Consider the following 6,719-nt stretch of genomic DNA (forward strand, 5'->3'; position numbering starts at 1 on the left):
ATCCTTTAACATTTCTTTTAGGGTAGGTTTACTATCAATGAACTCTTTTAGTTTTTTACTGTATGAGATGTTTTTTAAAATCTCTCCTTCAATTCTAAATGATAATCTTTTTTTATAGAGTATCCTAGTTAGCAGGTTTTTTTCTTTCAGAACTTTAAATATATCATGCTACTTCCTTCTAGCCTGCAAAATGTCTGCAGAAAAATCGGCGGATAGCTTTATAGGGATTCCTTGTATTTTAGTCTTTGTTTTCCTCTTGCTGCCTTTAGAGTTCTCTCTTTAATTTTGCCATTTTAATTATGATATATCTTGGTATGGGTCTGTTTTTTTTTTTTTTTTTTTTTTTTTGTGGTACGCGGGCCTCTCACTGTTGTGGCCTCTCTCGCTGCTGAGCACAGGCTCCGGACGTGCAGGCTCAGCGGCCATGGCTCACGGGACCAGCTGCTCTGCAGCATGTGGGATCCTCCTGGACTGGGGCACGAACCCGCGTCCTCTGCATCGGCAGGCAGACTCTCAACCACTGCGCCACCAGGGAAGCCCCAGTCTGTTTGGGTTCATCTTGTTTGGGACCGTTTGTTCTTCCTGTACCTTGTTCTCTATTTCCTTCTTCAAATTTGGGAAGTTTTCAGCCATAATTTCATCAAATATATTTTTGACCTCTTTCTCTCTTCTCCTTCTGGGAGCCCTATAATGTGAATGTTGGTACACTTGTTGTTGTCCCCTAGGTCTTTTAACTGTTCTCATTATTTAATTTTGTTTTCCTTTTTGCTGTTCTGATTGGGTGGTTTCCATTATTCTATCTTCCAGGTCACTTATGCATTCTTCTGTATCTCCTAATATGTGTTAATTCCTTCTAGTGTGTTTTTCATTTCAATTATTCCTCAATTCTGACTGGTTCTTTTTTATATTTTCTAGTTCCTTGTTAAAATTCTCACTGTTTTCATCTATTCTTTTCCCTGATTCAGTTAGCATTCTTATTAATAATAGTTTGAACTCTTTATCTGGTAACGTGTTTCATTAGTTGTCCTTTCAGGGTTTCTCTCTCTCTCTCTTTTAATTGAAACAAATTCCTCTGTCTTATTTTGCTTAACTTTCTCTCTCTCTATGAACTTGCTTGAAACAGTTATCTATTGCAATCTTGAAGGAGTGTCCTTGTGTTGGAATATCCCTATACAGTCTGCATGTACCCAGTGGCTTTGGTGGGAGAGCTGCATCTGACATGAGCACGAGTCACATTTTCACCAGGGTGTGCTTGCAACTATCACCTTGGTAGAAAGTGGGGCTGAAGATAGAGGGGCTAGAGCCTGATCCAGATGTGAGCCAGGGCTTCTTTTCTGCTCATTGTCCAACACCACCCTATTAGGGGCAGGACTGTGCCCCAAGTTGCTGGAGCAGAAGCCCTGAGGGTTGGTACGAGCTGGCCCTGTTCCCTCTAAGTGTGTGCTCTCTCTCCTCCCAGCACTAGCACCCTTGCCCAGAGTGTGGCCATACTGGAACTAGAGGGCCTGGAGCAGGTGCTTAGAATGGATCTGGGCATGAGCTGTGGCAACCCTGGCCCCAGTCATAGTCCCAGACTGATTCTGATGTGCTGCCTCTGTAAGCCCCAGTAATGCCTGCCCTTGACCCGTTCAGATGCTGTCCTGGTTCTGGGTTGGCTCTGCCTCTCAGAACTGAGCACTCCCCTTGGCCACTGCAGCCTTCACTCTAGTGTGGAGCTGCACCATGTAGCAAGCAGGACTGGTGCAGACATTCACCTCAGGCTGGAGCCCACTCTGGGGTGGCCATGGGAAACTGGCTAGAGTCCCATGTATTGATAGTCTCAATGTGCTTTCTCTGCCTTGTTTTGGGAGCAAGCAAGTGTGTATGCGTTCTTCACAAGAGGAGTCTAAGTTTCTTACAGCCCTCCTGTAGTCACACTGATTTTCTAAGTAGCTAAGAAGACTTGTCTTCCCAGTGCTGGTATCCAGGGCTGGGGTGCCCAATATATGGCTTGAACCATTCACTCCCCTGCGTGTATCCCCCTCCTCTTTTGTGTCCCCTCCCAGGGACACAGGTCCCGACCTGATAGCTTCTCTTCCCTTCCTACCCAATTCTGTGTGGATGTTTCTTACAGCTTTGGTTATATAAGAGTCTTTCTGCCAGTCTCCAGTTAGTTTTTGGTGAGAATTTCTCCCCATGTAGATGTAGTTTTGATGTGTTTGTGGAAGGTGAGTTCTGCATCCTACTCCACCATCTTTTTTTTTTTTTTGCAGTACGTGGGCCTCTCACTGTTGTGGCCTCTCCCGTTGCGGAGCACAGGCTCCGGACGCGCAGGCTCAGCGGCCATGGTTCACAGGCCCAGCTGCTCCACGGCATGTGGGATCTTCCTGGACCGGGGCACGAACCCATGTCCCCTGCATCGGCAGGCAGACTCTCAACCACTGTGCCACCAGGGAAGCCCATACTCCACCATCTTGATCTTAATCTTCCCTTTTATGTTTACTAATGTTTGCTTTATGTATTTAGATGTTTCTGTGTTGGGTGCATATGTATGTACAACTGTTATATATTCTTGTTGGGTTGATCCCTTTATCATGATGTAATATTGTCTCTTGTTACAGTTTTTGTTTTAAAGTTTGTTTTGCCTGATACAAGTATTGCTACTCTAGCTTTCTTTTTGTTTCCATTTGCATGGAATACCTTTTTGCATCCCCTTACTTCCAATCTGTTTGTGTCTTTAGATCTGAAGTGTGTCTCTTGTAGGTGACATATATAGGGGTCTTGGCTTTTATCCATTCAGCCACTCGTGATTAGAGCATTTAGTACATTGACATTTAAAGTAAATTGACATTTAAAGATAGTTGATAGTTATTGCCATTTTGTTCATTGTTTTCTGGGTTTTTTTTTTTTTTTTTTTTTTTTTTTTTGCCGTACACGGGCCTCTCACTGCTGTGGCCTCTCCCATTGTGGAGCACAGGCTCCGGACGCGCAGGCTCAGCGGCCATGGCTCACGGGCCCAGCCACTCCATGGCATGTGGGATCTTCCCGGACCGGGGCACGAACCCGTGTCCCCTGCATCGGCAGGCAGACTCTCAACCACTGCGCCACCAGGGAAGCCCTTCTGGTTATTTTTGTAGTTCTTTTTTGTTCCTTTCTTCTTTTGCTCTCTTCCCTTGTGATTTTATGACCCTCTTTAGTGTTTATGTTTGGATTCTTTTATCTTTTTGTGTGTGTTATCTATTATTGATTTTTGGTTTGTGGTTACCTTGAGGTTCATATATAACAACATATGTATGTATGATTTATTTTAAGTTGATCTCTTAAGTTTGAGTGTATTCTAACAATCCTGCATTTTTCACTCCCCCTCTCAATGTTTAATGTTGTTGACATCATATCTTATACTTTTTGTATATCCCTTCCTTAACTACATATTGTGGATATAAATGACTTTACTACTTCTGTTTTTAACCTTCCTTCTAGCTTTGTAAGTGGTTTACCTACTTCCTTTACTGTATGTTTGCCTTTACCAGTAAGATATTATAATTTTCATCTTTTTAATTGTGATTTTTTTTTCTTTTTTTTTTTGCTTAGAGAAGTCCCTGTTAACATTGGTAAAGTTGGTTTCATGATGCTGAACTCTTTTATCAATAGCTTTTGCTTGTCTGTAAGACTCTTATCTCTCCTTCAAGTCTGAATGATAACCTTGCAGAGTAGAGTTTTCTTGGTTGTAGAATTTTTCCTTTCATCCTTTTGAACGTATCATGCCACTCCCTTCTGGCCTGCAAAGTTTCTGCTGAAAAGTCAGCTGATAGCCTTATGAGAGTTCCCTTGTATGTAACTAGCTGCTTTTCTCTTGCCATTCTTTTTTTTTTAAATAAATTTATTTATTTTATATACTTATTTTTGGCTGCGTTGGGTCTTTTTTGCTGTGCGCGGACTTTCTCTAGTTGCGGTGAGCGGGGGGTACTCTTCATTGTGGTGTGCGGGCTTCTCATTGCGGTGGCTTCTCTTGTTGCAGAGCACGGGCTCTAGGTGCACGGGCTTCAGCAGTTGTGGCTTGCGGGCTCTAGAGCACAGGCTCAGTAGTTGTGATGCACAGGCTTAGTTGCTCCACGGCATGTGGGATCTTCCCAGACCAGGGTTCGGACCCATGTCCGCTGCACTGGCAGGCGGATTCTTAACCACTGCGCCACCAGGGAAGCCCCATCTTTTGCCATTCTTAAGATCCTCTCTTTAATTTTTGCCATTTTCATTGTAATGTGTCTCGGTGTGGACCTCTTTGGTCTTGTTTGGGACTCTGTGCTTCCTGGGCCTGGATGTCTGTTTCCTTTACCAGATTATGAACGTTTTCAGCTATTATGTCTTCAAAATAAGTTCTCTGCCCTGATCTCTCTCCTCCTGGGACCCCCTATAATGGGAATGGTAGTGTACTTGACATTGTCCTAGGGGTCTCTTAAACTGTCTTCATTTAAAACGGTTTTTTCTGGGAATTCCCTGGCAGTCCAGTGTTAGGATTCCACACTTCCACTGCAGGGGGCATGGGTTCCATCCCTGGTCAGAGAACGAAGATCCTGCAAGCCTCACAGTGAGAGAGAGCGAAAGAAAGAGAGAGAGAGAGAGAGAGAGGAAAAGGAAGAGAGGAAAAGAAAGAGAGGAAAAGGAAGAGAGGAAAAGGAAGAGAGGAAAAGAAAGGTTTTTTCTTCCTTTTCTTTTTTGTTCATCTTGGGTGATTTCCACTACTCTGTCTTCTAGATTGCTGACTCATTCCTCTGTATCATCAAATCTATTGATTCCTTCTAGTGTATTCATTATTTCAGTTATTGTATTCTTCAGCTCTGTTTGGTTCTTTTTTTTTTTAATGTATTTCATTTTATTTTTGGCTGCATTGGGTCTTCATTGTTGCATGTGGGCTTTCTCTAGTTGCGGCGAGTGGGGGCTACTCTTCCTTGTGATGCATGGGGTTTTCATTGTGGTGGTTTCTCTTGTTGCGGAGCACGGGCTCTAGGCGCACGGGCTTCAGTAGCTGTGGCTTACAGGCTCAGTAGTTGTGGCTCGCAAGCTCTAGGGCTCAGGCTCAGTAGTTGTGGTACACGGGCTTAGTTGCTCCACAGCATGTGGCATCTTCCCAGACCAGGGATCAAACCCATGTCCCCCACATTGGCAGGTGGATTCTTAACCACTGTGCCACCATGGAAGCCCTGTTTGGTTCTTTATATTTTCTAACTCTTGTTGAAATTCTCATGGTGTTCATCCATTCTTCTCCCAAGTTCAGTAAACATCTTTATGATCATTACCATGAATGCTTTCAGGTAGATTGCTTATCTCCACTTCATTTAGTTCTTTTTATGAGGTTAAGTCTTGTTCCTTCATTTGTAACACTTTATGTCCTCATTTTGCCCAATTCTCTGTGTTTATTTCTGTATTAGGTAAGTCAGTTACCATTCCCAATCTTGGAGAAGTGGCCTTATGTAGGAGATGTTCTATGGGGCCCAGCAGCATGCTCCCCTCTGGTCACCAGAGCTGTATGCTCTAGGGGTGCCTCCTATGTGTGCTGCATGGGCACTCCCACTACAGCAGGACTGACTACTATGGGTGTGCCTGTAGGTGGGGTTGGCCCCTGGTCCAGTTGGCTACAAGGCCATGCCCTGTGTGGTGGCTGTGGGACCCCTGGAGGGTGGGGTAGACTTCCACTCTGGTTGGCTGTGCAGCCTGTGGTGGGGCATGAGGCTGCTGCTGGCCTATTCCTATTGGCGGGCAGGGCCTTGTCCCCAGTGCTACTAGACCAGAGGGAGGATTCCAAAATGGTGCTTGCCAGTGCAGGTGTTATCATGGTAGAATGAGTTCCCAAAATGGCTGTTGCCAGCATCTCTGTCCCCAGGGGGAGTCCCAGTTGCCTTCTGCCTCTCTAGGCTGTTCTCCAATATCAGCAAGTGAGACCGACCCAGGTTCCTCTCAAGCTACTGCCTCTCTGCTGGGACTCAGAGTGTGTGAGGTTTTCCATTTGCCCTCTAATAGTGGAGCCTGTTTCCTCTAGACCTCTTGCTCTCCTGAACATAAGCCCCACTGATTTTCAAAGCCAGGTGTCCTGGGGTCTTGTTTTCCCAGTGCAGGACCTCTGGGATTGGGAAGCTTGATGTGGGGTTTGGACCTCTTACTCCTTGGAGAGAATCTCTAGGATTGTGATATTCCTCCCATTTGTGGGTTGCCAACCTGGGGGAGGGGGTCCTGACTATACTGTGTTTCTGCCTCTCCTATCCATCTCATTGTGGTTCCTTCTTTGTCTTTAGTTGTGGGAAATCTTTTCTGCTAGTCTTCAGGTCATTCTCATAGATAGTGGCTCGGTAGGTACTTTTAATGTTGGTGTATTTGTGGGAAGAGGCGAGTTCAGGGTCTTCCTTCTCCACTGTCTTGGCCACCTCCCCCCATATACATTTTTTTTAACATCTTTATTGGAGTATAATTGCTTGACAATGGTGTGTTAGTTTCTGCTTTATAACAAAGTGAATCATCTATACATATACATATATCCCCATATCTCTTCCCTCTTGTATCTCCCTCCCTCCCATCCTCCCTATCCCACCCCTCTAGTGGTCACAAAGCACTGAGCTGATCTCCCTGTGCTATGCAGCTGCTTCCCACTAGCTATCGGTTTTACATTTAGTAGTGTATATATGTCCATGTCACTCTCTCACTTTGTCCCAGCTTACCCTTCCCCCTCCCCGTGTCCTCAAGTCCATTCT

The sequence above is a fragment of the Hyperoodon ampullatus genome, assembly GCF_949752795.1.
Source record: "Hyperoodon ampullatus genome assembly, chromosome: 14".
Taxonomy (NCBI): Eukaryota; Metazoa; Chordata; class Mammalia; order Artiodactyla; family Ziphiidae; genus Hyperoodon; species Hyperoodon ampullatus.